At 36.3% G+C, this 17531-nt stretch overlaps 1 pseudogene; it reads left to right on the top strand.

The window, feature by feature from the left end:
* Positions 1 to 14794: 14794 nt before the first annotated feature.
* Positions 14795 to 15718, top strand: LOC141500278 (small ubiquitin-related modifier 2 pseudogene; annotated as a pseudogene).
* Positions 15719 to 17531: the final 1813 nt, after the last annotated feature.

Below are 17531 nucleotides of genomic sequence, written 5' to 3' on the forward strand. Positions count from 1 at the left end.
GTGGTCATTAAACTTAGGCAAATAAGTCACTTACTTATAAACAGTATTGTTATTAATATTAGCTCTCTAACAGAATGAGCAGTTATAGTGAATAACTGGGTGAAAATGTGTTGAGAAAATAACAAGGCTTAATGAACTATATTAAATTGTATTAAGATCTGTTTTGCATTATGCATTGATCAACCATGAAGGACTTAGCTCTTCTCATCAATAGAGCAATCAAAGACAAATCTAAAGGACCTGCAAATGAAAAATACCATCCACATCCAAAGAAAGAACTATGGAATCTGAATGCCAATCAAAGTATACCATTTTCACCTTTAAACATTTTTTTGACTTTTCCTTCTTTTTCTTCCTTGCTTTCCCTGTTTGTTCTGATTCTTCTTTCACAATGTGACTAATATGGGAATATGAATAATTCAATTGTACATTTATAACATATATCAGATTACTTGTTATCCTAGGGTGAGAGGAGACAAGTATGGGAGGAAGAAAACCTTACAAAAATGAAGTTGAAAATTATATTTATATATAATTAGAAAAATACATAAACAAAACCAAGCAAAAAAGATCTGCTTTGTAAAAGGGTTACATATACGTATAAACACCAGGAGAAACCTCTGTAGATGGTTAGTTCCTTTGTGAAAACCCACTTTCAGAGCTGCTATCAAATGAAAGTCACTTCATGAGAAGTTGTTTCCAGTGTTCACACCAATACCTGAGATAGTTGACAAATGAAGTTCATCTGAATATTAAATAGACATTAGGAGTGGGCTACTAGGGCAAAAAGTCACTTGAATATTTTATTAACTGGAAGACTTACCAAAGGGAACTATCCCCAATAGATTTTTATCACCCTTGATTCTAAGTAGGGGATTGCCCTTTCTGCTATTTTGTATAATTCATAGCCAACAGTCCTCCATGCATTTTAGTAATCCATAAAATCTTTTAAGTCTTTTTTGGATCAAAGGAAGAAATTGTAAAAATAATTTTGATATCCCTACCTATTCAAATTAATCAGTATTTATCCAGTTTATTGTGACTTGAAGGACATTAGTGATTGAAATAAGCAGAACATAATTAAGTTAGTCAAATTTGCTAATACTGTTAAGATGAGTTATGGATGATCAGTTTACCATGTATTCATGATTATATTACTTATATTTATCAGCTTGATTCATATTGATAGAAAATAATTGCTGTATTACCTTTCCCTTCACTTTATAAAGTAGTGAAATAAAGTTTATTTGCTGGTGAATATTCCATCACTTCTATGAATCACTACCATCCACTCCCTAATAACCATTACTTCAAACCCACAACTTCCTTGTATCCTAAGAAGTTGTTGGTCAAACACTAGTGTTTAAAGACTTGTGGAAGGCCCTTAGATGCTGTTGAAAGAGTCCTATGATCTTTGGAAAGCTCCTGATGAGATAACATGTAGTTAATGACAAGTGGAAAGTCTCATGACCTGTGAATTGTGTATTATTAAAGTGAGAGTGATTGAAGGATATTTCTCTCAACCAGTCATAAGATTTCCCCACTTTGGGAATTGGCCAATCAGTGAATTGTAATACTTCTTTCTATTTTTAGTGATCTCCCAAGAGAATAAAAGAAGATAGCATTCAAGAGGAGGGGAACCTGATCATGAAGAAGATCTGGGACCCATTTATTTATGACCAGAGCTCTTTCTTGTGATTAATATTATGGATTGAAATTTAATGGCTCATAGCTCCAATGGAGATAATAACTGGCATTTATAAAGCTCTTTAGTTTCTATTATTTTACAGATGAAAAACTGAGACTGAGAGGTTAGAGCAAGAAAAATTAAGTGACTTACCCAAGTGCTCTCTCTCTCTCTCTCTCTCTCTCTCTCTCTCTCTCTCTCTCTCTCTCTCTCACACACACACACACACACACACACACACACACACACACACACACACAATATCTGGGAAATGTCCAAGGATGGATTCAAATCCGGATCTTCCTGTCTAAGGGTACACCAGTTTTTCTACTGCATCATGGAACCTTCCCATTGAAGAAGTTTGGTGATTCCATCTAGAGACTGAGGAGACTATTAATATAATTTTCTAAGGGAATAATTTAGAAGTCACCTAAAAGATTCTAGATTTCAGGAAGGCAATATTGATCTAGAGTTGATGATGCAATTTCAACATTGTTAGTGGATGAATAAAATGGTAGAATGAAATATAAGGGAGTTGTTGTGATTGGTCTGCTTAAGGAATTAGAATACAATCTGGAAGGTAGAACACAGAAATTACTAATTTATTCTAATAAGTAGCTAGAGTTTGGCTTTGTCTAAAAACTGGCTGACTAGGTACAAAAAATAAACCCGCGTTAAAGAATTTTCATAAAGATGTAAAGACCAAGGTCTGCCCAAAACAGAATAGAAAATTTGAACTAGAGAAGGTCAGAATTTCACAGAAGCCTTGGGGCATAAAATGCCTTTTTTATTTGTCTTCTTTTTCACTTTTTATTTTTATTTGATCTTTTGTTTTTGTATCACTTGAATTTTTGAAATTCTTTAACCATAACAAAAAATTAGTAAAAAAAAGATTGTTTGAGGGAACTATTTCAATGAAACTAACCAACATATCAGTCATCATTGACTGTATAAAGGACCTAGAGATCATCAATCAACTGTCTCATTTTTATAGATGAGGAAACCAACCATTATCACAGTCATAGATGAACTGAATGTTCTCTTCACTTCCCAACATTATCACAGAAGAATGAGTAACTGGTATTTAATAAGCAGACTTGGGATCAGTAGCAGCCCAACAAACTGCTGGTTTACCCATTCATGAATCAATTGTTTTTTTTTTTTTTTGAGAAAATTTTCAGTCACCCAGGGTCACAGAATCTTTGTCTAGGTGTAAGACTACTACTTACAACCTAAGTGACCTTGGTTAAGTATAGCTTTAGTTTCTTCATCTGTAAAATGAAGGGTTGGAATAGATCCCCTCTAAGTCCTTTCCAACTTTACACCTGAAATCCTAGATGAAGTCTCTAGAGAATGACAAGTTGAATCTTGCCAATGTAATGAAATAATTATTATAATTAGGATAGATGGGTTGTGATAGACTCATTTGGCAGGGAGCAGTAACTCACCAAGGTGTTGGTATTGTTTCAATGGGTGTACCAGAGAGAACCAAGCAAAAGTCAGTAATTAATTACTAATACCAGTCCTATTTCTTAATGAGCTGTGATTCTTGCATATTACCCCAGCTGGGGCAAGGTGTCCTAATGTGGAATGTCACTACTGGTGCCCAAAAAAGAAGGTATTTTGGGGTTCTGGATTTACTGAGATGTAGAGGAGCTCTCAAGAATATTAACTGCATGCTTTAAATGGTGTCATTATCAAATCCTAAGGAAAAAAGTAGAATTATCAGATATATCCATGAGGCAAAAAATTGAAACCATGGAATATGTTCTGATGAAGTTTACACAATCTTGCTTCATTGTACCCAGGAGAAAGAGAGGGAAAAGAGGGAAAATGTTACCTATATCCTTTTGGAGCTGAGAGATACTTAAATTATAAATTGAAGAAATTAGGAGGATGCCAGGGAAGCAAAAGCAAATAAGGATTATGCTGTGGTGATATCACGTCTGCTCTGCTGGAGCACTGATTTATATTCTTCCTGCTAGACTTATACAACTGTCCAAACTGGTTGGATGTAGCCCAAGAAATGAAGAGGTCATGTGCTACTAGTGACCTCCTTTCTTTGATGACCTACTACAGGGAAGTGACAGAGAGGAGTCAATTGCTAAATATTAAGTGTCTACGATGTTGAAGACTAGACAAATTAAAATAATTCTTATCTTCAAGAATTTTGAATTCTTTTGGAAAGATACATGGACAAATGTATTTATTCGCAAACATAAAATACAAACAGATGAATACAAGGTAACTTATGAGAAGAAACCCTAGATATAAATTAACAAAGACCTCATATAGAAGGTGGTGCTTGAGCTGAACTTTGGAGGAAACTAAAGATTCAAATAGATAAAGGTGAGAAAGAAATTCAAGGTATCAAAGACTGTCAGGGAAAAGTTATAGAGTTAGGTGTAAGGAATAGCAAGGCAATTTGATTGGATTTTGAGAACATTAAGAGGAATAGAATATAACAAGACTGGAAAGCTAAATTGGAGCCAGTTTGTAAAGGATCTTAAATGTGAAATAGATGAGTTTGTATCTTCTTTCAGACATAGGAGTTAATTGAATTAGGGAAATGATATGGATAAAGCTGTGCTTTAGGAAAACCTATTTAGAAACTGTATGGAAAATGTTTTAGAGCAGGACTAGACTTGAGGCAGAGAGATCAATTAGGAGGTATTTCAAAAATGTGGATGAGATTTCATGAGGGCCTGAACTTCAGTTTTAGCTATGTAAGGAGGAAAAAATGGATGTGAGATCCATTGTGGAAGCAGAATTTATAAAACTTAGAAACTGATTTGAAATGAGGAGTAAGGAATCCAGGATGGCTCATAAGATGTGAACACTGGTGACTGGAAGAATGGCTGTACTTTCTACAGCAATAGGGAAGCTTGGAAAATTAGTGGTTTGGAGCAAAAAGGATAATAATGAATTCTATTTAGGACATTAAACTTGAGATTCCTATGGGAGGAATTAGAACAATTCAAAATGAGCAATAGTCTAATTGGCAATGTGAGACTGCAGTTATGTAGATCTGGAAGTCAGTTCATGAAAGTGAGGTCACCATGTGAGGGTGATGTTTGTTCTTCATTCTTGAAGAAGATCATGACATCAGGGAGGTGATGCAAGTGAATTGAATTTGCGTGAGGGGGTGCTGTGCTAAGTCATCACCCTCACTTCTCTTGTAGAACCATTTGGGTCCAGTGGTCACATATGAGTCAGGATGCTTGGAGATGGCCCTGGATGTAAGGCAATAAGGGTTAAGTGACTTACCCAAGGTCACACAGTAAGTTTCAAGTTTTCTAAGGTCAGATTTTAACTCAGGTTCTACTGATTCCAGGGCTAGTACTCTATCCACTGTGCCACCTAACTGCCCAATATATGTGAAGGTATAGAAAGAAAAGAGAAAAGGACCCAGAACAAAATCTTCTTGCCCTTGGAAAAATCTTGTGTCTTCTACCTTCATGCTTTTTGGTCATTCTGTTTCCTATGCCTGGAATGATCCCTACCCATCCCTCAAAATCCAATGCAATGGTTTTTGCTACTTGATCCTATGGTCAGTAATAATCTTCTCTCTCAGACCTCACATAGTATTTATATCTCACCAGCACACTTAGCATTTAATTTAGCTACTATTGTGAATGATAATATTTCACAGTTCCATACTAGATTATGAGTTCCATGAAGGCAAAGACCTAATCTATATAAATTCAGTATGTTCCTCAGCATTATCCATAGTACTCTGGTACTTAATAAATGTTGGAAAAAATCTAAATTTTATCCATGCTTAAATGAACCTTGTTATACAACAGAATGTTATAGATAGAAATTACCATTGCTATCATCTAGTATCCAATTCTACCCATTCAGTCTTCCCTCTGGTTCCCTCCATCTAGCATTTCAAACTATGCAATATAGAATTTGAAAGGGAATATCAGAATTGGAAAAGAGCTTAGAAAGAAGATGAGAGAATGTTGGAAGGCTCTATAGCAACAATCTGGTCATACTCTTTCTTTTTTATAGGAATTGATGATGTAGGATATGACTTGCCCAAGATCATAAAAGTAGTTCTTAAAAATCAGATTTTGGGAAGCAATGTAAAGGTTTATTTGTCTCTGTTACTCTGCCATCAATTAAGTTGCTGAGCAGGAACACCCAGAGACACTGAGAATGGAATGCAGAGGCCACCAGGAAGACGGGCTCCATTTCTCACGCCAAGGTTCTTCCAACATTCCTAGGACATTCATAGATGCTATAAAAATGCAGATGTGTATGACACTTAATTAGTCTCTGGGCCCATTTTGAAGTTTCTTCCAAAGAAAGCTCTTTGGAATCCCAATTAGCAAAAAGGAGGTAGCCTGGGAAAGTGAAGAGAACACTGATACTAACTGGCAGGGTGACCTTGGGAAACACTTTTCATATGTGGCCTTCACTTTATGCCTTTGTAATAATAGTAATTTGAATTTATATATCAAGTTTAAAGTTCACCAAGTACTTCCTTTTTGATAAGCCTATTGTAGATAGTCTTGTCCCCTTTTTACAAATGAAGGAACTGAAGTTCATAAAGGTGACACCACTTACATGGGGGGCACAGATCAGATTCAGAGGAAAGGATTCAAGCTTGAGCCTTCTGATTCCAAATCAGGTGTTTGTTTGCTTGTTTTCATTACACCATACTGCCATACCGTGTGTGTGTGTGTGTGTGTGTGTGTGTGTGTGTGTGTGTGTGTCTTTTTGTGTGTCTCTGGGTGCATCTGTCTGTCTATCTATCTGTCTTTCTCTTTAATTATGTTTTTCTGAATCTTTATCTCCCAATCTTATCTGAGTTCAGTGGCTACTCCGGGGCCTGAATTCAACACCAATCGTCCCAGAAACTTTAACCATCTCTTTTTTTTTTTTTTTTTTTTTGGTTTGGCCCTCCTTAGGCAGTCTGGTTGTATTCCCTCATCCTCATTCAATAAGTCTAATCATATTGGTGTCTACTCTAGCTCTACTCCAGCTCAGAACCTGTGAACTCAAGCAATCCACCTGCCCTAGTCTCCTCAACATTAGTGATTGCAGAGTGCACCATAACTAGTTCTGTAGTATCCTTAGAATGTAATATTTGAAACAATCAATAGTAAAGGAGATAGAGGATTCAAGGTTAGGCTAACAGGAAACCAGAATTTCATATTTGGAAGAGAACTGAAAAAGCCTCTATTCCATCCCATTCCCAAGTAGGGATTCCATCTACAACATCTAAGGCAAGGGTCAACCAGTTATACTTTATTCCTTCTTGTTCATTCCACTTTGGAGCAACTAGGTGACATTATGGATAGAATAAAGGGCCTGAAGTCAGGAAGATCCATCTTACTGGGTTCAAATCTAGCCTAGGATACTTACTAACTGTGTGACCCTGGACAAGTCACTTACTTCTCTTTGCTGCAGTTTGCTCATTTTTCAAATGATCCAGAGAAAAAAATTGGAAACTATTTTAATATCTTTGTCAAGAAAAACCCAAATGGGGTCACAAATGTCAGACATGACTGAAATGATTGAAAACAAAATTCCCCTTATTAACTGAAAGCTTACTGTTTCCCAAGGCATCTCATTTCACTTTGGTACAGAAATAATTGTAAGAACATCTTAACTACATGGAGGCTTATTCTACCTCTGCAATGTTTAGCTATTGCTTCACAATTTTTCCATCTAGAACCAATCAATTAAAGTCTAATTCCTCTTCTCTATGGTAGCTTTTATGTCCCCCTTCTCAACATTTTGTTTTCTCTTCTCCAGGCAGATAACTTCAGTTTCTTCTAATTCTGATACATGATTTCTAATTCTATACACATTCTCTAATTCCTCCCTATCTGGCCCCTTCTTCATAATATGCTTCAACTTATTAATGTTTTTTTTCATAAAAGGAGGACTACAGAACTGGACCCAATGCTATACACTGGAACTGTCTGTGGCAAAGGACAGCTGGACAATTATTTCCATCATTTTGGGTGTCAGAGTTCTATTATTATACTTAAGATATAGTTATCACCTCAAATTTAAATAATATTAGAACAAAAGTTACCTTAAAATCTTATCTCAAATAGCCTCTCATTTCCCTATGAGGCTTTTACTGATCCTGTCAACTCTAATGTCTCCACTGATCAAATTATTCCATGTTAATTTTGCATGTAATTTGTAGACACTTTGTGGATCCACACAGAAGGAGTTTATTTTCTGTATGGTAAAACCATATTTGCCTTTTTATTTGTATAAATTATGTATGTATAGATATGTTATATGTATGTATATGTATGCATGTACGCACAATGTAAGCTTCTCGAATCAGGGACTTTCATTGATGTGTTCTTTTTTCTAGTGCCTAGCAAAATGCATGGTATATACTGGGTGCCTGACAAATGATAATTAATTAATTATTATTTATGTTAATAGTCACACATTCTATATTGATATCTAATCTTCTTCTGTTTTTGGATTTGAAAAAAAATAATTCATTTTTTCTAGCTCAAAGACAATTCAATCAGCCTGAGCTCAGTTTTTCTCTTTCATGTCTTATCATTCTAATCCCTCTCACTAGTTTTTCTGACTTTTCTTCACTAGAGTGAAATGAATGAGAAGGAAATGACATAAGAAAGCAAAAACCAAATAACATTAAAAAAGAACTATATTGTCATTCTTTCTATGTACACAGTGATTTTTATTTTTCGCTTTTGCACAGCAATGGAGTTAAGAGACTTTGCCCAAGGTCACACAGCTAGGTAATTATTAGGTGTATGAGACCTGATTTGAACTCAGGTCCTCCAGACTCCAGGGCCAGTGCTCCATCCACTCCACCACCTAACTGCTCCTATATAGCCCTATGCAAGAATTTGAGGCAGAGCTTATTATTTTTATTTTTACAGAGAAAGAACCTGTGATCCAGAGATGAACACTTGACTTGCCCAAGGTTATAAGTCAATCAAAGCAGAGCCAAGTTTTGAACTCTTCTCCTGAATTCAGAACCAGTGAATTTTCCAATAATCCTTGTGGACTCTTTTATGAGGAAGAAGAGAAAGGCAGAAAATGGAGTAGAAAGCAGTGATCTGAGAAGGAATAATGGAAGAATAAGGAGAGAAAAAAAGAAGCAAGAGAGGAAAAGGAAACTACACATTACACAATGGAAGGAATCTATGAGTAGATGGGGAAGAGGAAGTTCTCATCCCTTTCCTCTTTTCAATTTCCCCCTCCTACTCAGTCTCAGTCCTTCCACCTCCTCCTCTCTCCTACACCCCTTTCTTACTTAAACCTGGTATTCATAAAGCAAAAATTGACAAATGTGAAGGAGAAATAACTGGCCAGGGCTTGCCAATTGATCCTTCATGTACAATAGAACTAGATTCCTTGCCAAGAAAATCCCCTCCCTTGATTCATAGCCTCACAAGAACTCAAGAGACCTCAGAGGTTGTCTGGATCATCTTATGTCTAAACAGGAACACCTCTACAAAAAAACAAATAAACAGCAGCAACAACAAAAAGTCCTGAGTCAAATGACCTGGATTCAAATTCTGACTCTGCAAACAATTTCTACGTGGTACAAGGAAAATAAAATATAGAAACTGGTTTCAAAATCACTTTCTGATGTTCATTTCTTGTAAGACTATGAGAAGGTCACTTAGCTCCCTTGGATTTCAATTTCTTACAAGGTGAAGGAATTGGACTAGATGGCCTTAAAGTCCCCTTCAGGTCTAGGTCTATGATCAGTAAAAGGAGAGAATTGGATTAGATGATCTCAAAGTCAATACTTCTCTAATTTCTTTTTTTTTAGTTTTTGCAAGGCAAATGGGGTTAAGTGGCTTGCCCAAGTCCACACAGGTGGGTAATTATTAAGTGTCTGAGGCTGGATTTGAATTCAGGTACTCTTGACTCCAGGGCTGGTGCTCTATCCACTGTGCTACCTAACCACCTCTTCTCTAATTTTGACTACCAAAATATCCTAAATGAGTAACAATCTAGTCTGTGAATGAAGACTTCTAATGATTATGTGAAGACTTCTAATGATTATGTTATCCATTTCAATTTGAAAAGTTTAAATTATTAGGAAAACTTTCACCTCTCTTCCCATCTCCTTCACCTCACATCCCCTCTCCCTTCCCTTTGCCTTCTGCTTTTCTCCTTTCTCTTCTCTCTGCTCCTCCCTTCAAATAAGATGATAAATGTGATATGCTTTCTAAGTCTTAAAGCACTATACATTTATTATTTTTTCACATTGAACTGAGAATTTAAATTGTACCCTTTAGTTGACCCTGGTGAGAGCATCTTAGCTTAATTTGATTTATTAAACATCTATTATGAGCCAACTGTGTGTAATTTTCCTTATTTGGTGCACATTACACAATACACAATTATACCAATGCATGATACATAATACATAAGGGCCCCTTCTAAGGCTACCTATCAACTTACACTTATAGATTGGATACTTAGATGAGTGGGTGGAGACATACCTACTTCCAGGTTCAAATTATCTATGGGATCTCCACTCCTAAAGCTCATTAGATTTCACTAGTGTGCTTAACTAGCTAAAAGACAAAACAAAGATATTTATGAGAATGGCATAATAAGAAGAATAATAGCAAAACACCCTCTTCATGAACTTGGAATGCACTCTCCTACTTGCCTTCACAGTGTCAGTGGAAAGACTGTGTATGCACTAGAGTATATTAGTATGGTATGTAACACAGGTGATTTAGGCAACTCACACCTCTGACCTTGCCAGAATACCATGTCCTTTCTCTTTTTGTGGTCTTCTTATGGTTATTTCTCCTGAGCATGGTATCTTTGCTGAATGGGTCATTCAACTAGAGTACCTGAGTTTGTTCCTCTCATCAGTTCAACTTCCAATGGTCAAGGTTGGCTATGTTTTTGATTTAGAGTTGTCGCAATACCCAGATTTGCCTCTGACTTCGACTCATCAGATACCTGGACTCTCTAGATCTGGTCAGGTGAGGTGCTTTCTTCTGAGCAAGTAGATCCACTGCAAAATGTCATGACCATTGGGAGTGAGAGGAATGAAAGAGCAATCCCTACCTCTCCTTTGTGAAGAATGATTCTCTCTCAAGAGCAAGGTTCTTCTTTCCGAGCTGACTCTTCTGATTCAAAAAGTTACACTTTTTAGCCACCTCTTTTGGGTCCTATTTTTAAAATTATTAACAGAGCAGGTACTACTTAGTATTTGCAGCGTGAGTTTCCTTGTCAAGAATTGTCTATATCAATCACTTCAAAGTAACAATCTCATAGCAGATAAGGGATTACCAGACTATATTTACATATGTATATATATATATATATATATATATATATATATATATATGTCTGTGTGTGTATATTTTAATTATCATTATTTAAAGTCATCATTTAACTCTAAAATTCTATAAGCTAAAAGGTAAGATTGGCCACCATTGTTGTGGTAAGAGGATCATAGTAAATAATTGGAGATACAGACCAAATAGAAAGCCTTCATTGTCCTAATTCTGTTTAAGACGTCAGTAGATCAGTAGATTTTCTCCTTGAGTTAAATGAACTCTAAATACAATCTCCTTCATCTCTCTCCACTCTCCTGCCATTATATTATAGGAAACTGGACTTTGAAGTTTAGCTAATCTAATTCCCTTTCTATAGTTATCTATCGAGAGAGAGAGAGAGAGAGAGAGAGAGAGAGAGAGAGAGAGAGAGAAAGACTTTTATGAATTGCTCACTTTGTGCTGGCACTGAGTACACAAATGCATTTCTATTTGTATAGACAAGCAAAAAGACCCACTTTCAAGGAGTTTATATTCCAAAAGAGAAGGTGACACAATGAAAGGGATCTAGAAATAAGGGGAAAGTGGCTAGGAGGGGAAAAATACTTCCTAGAAGCAAAGTTGATGGGGAAGAGGTGACAAAGTCATAGGATAAAGAGTTGAGATGAGAATGAAATGGGCATGACTAATGAGGAGAGGGCCAAAGAGGGAAGGCATCCTCAGGGTGTCAGGTGAGGTAGTAGTCAAGTAAAGAGAACGAGGACTGAAGTTGGAAGTGAAAAGGGTAGACCTAGAAAAGAGAGGTAGTTCTCCATTGTTACATGATAAATTAACTTCAGGCAGACTAGAAATCCAGGTTTCCTGATTCCCTGACTGACTTTTTTTAAATTGAAATTTCATTTTATTTTTTCCAGTTACATGCAAAGGTAGTTTTCAACAGTCATCCATTGTAAATTTCTGAATTCCACAGTTTTCTTCCATCTCCCTTCCTTCCCTTTTCCTCTTGGTAGTGAACAATCTCATAAAAGTTGTACATGTATAATAGTGTTTTACGTATTTCCATATTAGTCATGTTGTGAAAAAGAAATTTAAACTAAGGGGAGAGAAGGAACTATAAAAAAGAAAGGAAGAACATTAAAAAGTTTTTAAAAAGTGAACATAGTAATCTTTGCTCTGTATTCAGACTCCATAGTTTCTTCTCTGTATGTGGATGGCATTGTCCATTCCAAGTCTTTCAGGATTGTCCTTGATTTCTGAACTGCTGAGAGGAGCTGCATCCAACATAGTTGATCATCTAACAATGTTGCTGTTAATGTGTACAGTGTTCTCCTGGTTCTGCTCACTTCACTCAACATCAGTTCATGGAAGTCTTTCCATGCTTTTCTAAATTTCAGCCGTTCATGATTTCTTACAGAACAATAGCACTCCATAACATTCCTATACCATAATTTATTTAACCATTCACCAATTAATGGGCATTCTCTCAAATTCCAATTCTTTACTACAAAATGAACTGCTATAAATATTTTTGAATATGTGAGACTTTTCCATTTTTTTATTATTTTTTTGGGGGGGATATGGATCTAGTATTGACATTTATGGAATAAAGGATATGAAGTTTTATTGCCCTTTGAGCCTAGTTCTAGATAGCTCTCCAGAAGGACCAGATCAGTTCACAACTACCCTGACAATTCATCAGTGTCCCAATTTTGCCACATCCTCTTCAACATTGATCATTTTCCTTTTTTTTAATCATCTCTTGATTGTTTTTTGATATTATTTGTCTCTCTGCACAAGAAAAAAATACTTGAATTTCTAGGTTTGTAATTCTGAGTACTTTGTAGCCAAAATGTGTCTCTTTGGGGACTTATGAGTATGTCACTTCCTCCTTCGTCCCATCCTTAACAAAGCAGAATTGACTGCTTTGGGGAGCATTACAACTGGGGCATTCATTATCAAAATAGCATACTCATTTTCCTGCTTCCCTTTCAATGCTTTATATAGAATTTTATGAGTAAGTGTGAGGAGAAAGTGATGAGGGAAAGGTAATATCATGAGAGATACATTCAGCTCTAGGTGCTTTAAAAAATTTTTTTTTAGGTTTTTGCAAGGCAATGTGGTTAAAGTGGCTTGCCAAAGGCCACACAGCTAGGTAATTATTAAGTGTCTGAGGCCACATTTGAACTCAGGTACTCCTGATTCCAGGGCTAGTGTTCTATCCACTGGCCCACCTAGTCGCTCCTCTAGGTGCTCTTCTAATAAGATCCCAAGGCTGGTAAATCAAATAGTAAGAGTGAAGAATGATAGATTCTACAAATTAAAAGGAATCATCCTTAAAAAGCACATAGGAGCACTGGCCTTGGAGTCAGGAGTACCTGGGTTCAAATCTGGTCTCAGCCTTGGCCAAGCCACTTAAGCCGATTTGCCTTGCAAAAACCTAAAAAAAAAAAAAGTACATAGGAGACAGATGCACAAAACTCAGAAAAGCACTATCTTGAATTTGAACATCCTGGATTCATTCATCAGTTATTTTCACAAAGCCAGAATTCTTGACACACCGCATGTTTCCTCTATTCTAGGAAAGTGACTTGGCTGATTTTATCTCATTAACTCTTTAATCATTCCTATGAAGTAAGGGCCAGCTTTTACTATCAAGTAATTGACTTCTTGAAAATGATTCTGGCATATACCAAGGTTATGCCAGAGTCAGAGAGAACCAAGGTCTGAAGAGTCACTGATCTAAGATCTGACCTAGTCCTTTCACCTTTGTGGGATCTTGGAACAAATCCTTTGCCCTTCAGATTGTTCCTCTATAAAGTATGACGACTGTGTTCTGAGATCCATTTCTACTGAACATTCCAAGGTACCTTTTAGCTTTAAATTCTGCAAACCAATGTCAGAGCGATCTGTGTCTCAAAGACTGCTTTAGATCTCCTAACTCAACAGATAGTATTCTTTTCACTATTCCCATGGCAATGGATTTAACTATTTAAAGATAGCTTGGGAATTTTGATTTACTGCTCCAATTTTGAGTTGCAGACTCAAATGGTCATTACATTTCCTAGCTAAGTAAATTCTGATCCTTTGTCTTATTCTTGGGATTTTTAGTTCAATTCTTTTTAATTTTATTTATTTGTTTGTTTATTTATTTATCTATCTGTTTATTTATTTATTTGTTTATTTATTTTATTTTGAGTTTTACAACTTTTCCCTCAATCTTGCTTCCCTCCCTTCCACCCCCCACAGAAGGCAGTCTGTTAATCTTCACATTATTCCTATTGTATGAATTGATCTAAGTTGAATGTGATAAGAGAGAAATCATATCCTTAAGGAAGAAGCATATAGTATGTGATATGGCAGAATTATATAATACATATAACATTTAAAAAAAAAATAAAGGTAATAGTCTTGGTTTGGTCTTTGTTCAAACTCCACAATTCTTTCTCAGGATACAGATGACATTCTCCATCACAGATATCCCAAGATTATGCCTGATTGTTGCCCTGTTGGTATGAGCAAGTCCATTAAGGTTGATCATCACTCCCATGATGCTATTAGGGTGTACAATGCTCTTCTGGTTCTGCTCATCTTGCTTAGGATCAGTTCATGCAAATCCTTCCAGGCTTCCTTGAATTCCCATCCCCCTTGGTTTCTAATGAAACAGTAGTGTTCCATCACATACATATACCACAGTTTGTTAAGCCATTCCCCAATTGATGGACAATTCTTTTAGAAGAAAAAAAATGTTTTGGGGATAACTTATTCTCTGAAACCTAAATGATAGTGAGAAATCTCTAGAACTGAGGCCACAAAGGGGAAATCTAACCTATTTGAAACTATGGAAATCAATTTGGTACAGAAAAAGGAATACCAGTTTGGACTTCAAGGGGCCTGTAATTGAATCCAATATGATTACTTACTCCCTGTTGATCTTGTTTTAGTCATTTAAATTCCCTGGGTCTCAGTTTCCTCTTTCATAAAATGAGAGGTTGGACTAATTGGCCCCTTCTAGCTCTAAATCTGTGATGCTATGGTTCTATATTATCTTTAATCTTCCTTCAGGATACATGTTACATGTCATTATAGAACTGTTCCATAATAGAATGGCTGTCTTTGGATTGTAGTAAGTTTGCCACCACTGAAGATGTTCAGAGGTGGGATGAACTTCCTAAAATATTACCTAAAAAGGATTCATTCTCTAGGTTTACTGACTTACAAAGTTCTTTCCCACAATTCAGGCCTAGGAGAATAACATAAGACAAAATTTTTGAAAGACCACATTCCAAAAAATCACTCCTTGTTCAAATTTGTACATATTAGATCACCACAATCATCTTCCTCCTCCTCCTCCTCCTGCTGCTCCTGCCCCTGCCACTGCTGTTTCTACCCCCCCCCCCCCCCCCCGTTCCCTTGGAACGGACCCTTCTGGTGCCTCTTTTGTGAAGTGGTGGCTGAGGAGACCCCTGGACTCGCCGTGGCTGACGAAAAGCCAAAGGAAGGAGTCAAGACTGAAAACAACGACCACATTAATTTGAAGGTGGCAGGGCAAGATGGTTCGGTGGTGCAATTTAAGATCAAGAGGCACACACCACTTAGTAAACTAATGAAAGCCTATTGTGAACAACAGGGTTTGTCAATGAGGCAGATCAGATTCCGATTTGATGGGCAACCAATCAATGAAACAGACACACCTGCACAGTTGGAAATGGAGGATGAAGATACAATTGATACATTCCAGCAGCAGACAGGAGGTGTTTACTAAAAAAAGAACCTGCAACTGTACTCCAGAACTGTGCTCCCAAGGAAAACAATACATTCACAATTAGAAAACCAAGATTTGGTTCATCCACATACTGACTACTGCAGTATAGTTTTCTCTTTGATTCCCTTCCCCCATTCCTTTATTATACATAACGTAACTGGTGTATGTGCACAGGCATAATGTGTATTTTTTTAAACTAAACAGCCGATGGTATGTTTTGATCAACATCAAATGGAGATGGGGAGGGGAAAAACAAACTGGTTCTGTGAAAATATCCTTTTTCTCCATTATTGGCACACTCATTCAACTTTTAACTTTATATCCCAGTAAGTTATTTTGCTCTCACTGTTTAGCAACAAAAATCCCTGCATACCTAGTTTGATTGGATAATCTCAATATTTTTCTTTTATCATTGTAAAACCAAGGACAATTTTATAACTTTTTTGTATGTAGCTGTTACATGTAGGGTAGTCTCTGTCTCTCAGTAGGGATAAATTACTATAAAGAAATTGATCATAGATACTTTTCCCTTCCAAGTCAAATATCTTGTTGTTTAAATAAACTTCTTGTTTAAAATAAAAAAAGAAAAAAAATTTGAACATATTAGTGAACTTGGGAAAAGTATCTTGCCAGGTACACCTTGACAAGTTCCTGGGCAGAAGCGCAAAAAGAATAGTAACTGCAGACAAAAGAGTACTTGACTAAGAACTGGGAGATCTGGGTGCTGGTTCTTCCTCTTATTAGCTGGATAATCTTTGGCAAAACACTTACACTCTCTGGGCTTCTATTTTCTTCTCTATAAAAGTGGAATAACATTCCCTAGTCTGACTCTGTCATAAGGTTGCTCTGAACCTTTAGAAGAGAGGGCGGATGAAAAAGCTTATTACTGTTAGCAACCAGATAAAAGGACTCAGAGTGGGCTACTTTTCCCTTTGGGAAGAGGTTTGAGGTATGTTGAGAGTAGTGGGTGTAATTCACTAAGATACCATGTCTTCGGTATCTTCTCCAGTCAGTTAAGAAAAAAAAAGATATTTGCAAATGAACAGGTGCATATGTCTGTGTCTGTGAGTGTGTGCATGCATGTGTGTGTATGTGTGTGTGTGTGTGTGTGTGTGTGTGTGTGTGTGTGTGAGAGAGAGAGAGAGAGAGAGAGAGAGAGAGAGAGAGAGAGAGAGAGAGAGAGAGAGAGAGAGTCCAAAGCTACTTATCAAACTACTTGTCAAAGAAAAATTGCCCTTCAGGTGAACCAGTCCTAAGGCAAATAACTGGAAGTTCAGGCCTCACTTTTATTTCTAATAAAGAGAAATTTGAGTTCAAAGCCATAAAAATAACTGTATAATCATAGGGAAAGAGAAGCAATTTTGGTCTGCTTGTTCTAGAGGTAGTTATAAAGCTTGGAAAAATAAGATTCTTAAAATTAAGTTAGCAAAGAATCTTGATATAAGAATTTTAGTCCGTGGAAATATGAGACTCTTAGAGCCATTGATTCAGTTATAAAATCAGAGTTTTAGGGTTAATTATGATAGAATAGAATCTTAGAGTGATAGAATAAGTGAAATGTCGACAAGACTTAGAATTTTATACTCATAAAATCTTAGAATCATATAATGTTAGAACTGAAATGTATGTTATAGGTCCTCAGTTTACAACTAAGGGAACAATTAAAGAAAATAATTTTGAGTTAAGAGGAAACACTACTTGTCCAAAGAAGGTCTTCTGATTTGGGACAATAACATTTTTCATAACATGGAACCTAAAATTGTTTCTCTCTAACTTAAACATTTATTCTTAGGATAAAAGAAGTTAGGTAGCA

Source organism: Macrotis lagotis, chromosome 1 (genome assembly GCF_037893015.1).
Source record: "Macrotis lagotis isolate mMagLag1 chromosome 1, bilby.v1.9.chrom.fasta, whole genome shotgun sequence".
Taxonomy (NCBI): Eukaryota; Metazoa; Chordata; class Mammalia; order Peramelemorphia; family Peramelidae; genus Macrotis; species Macrotis lagotis.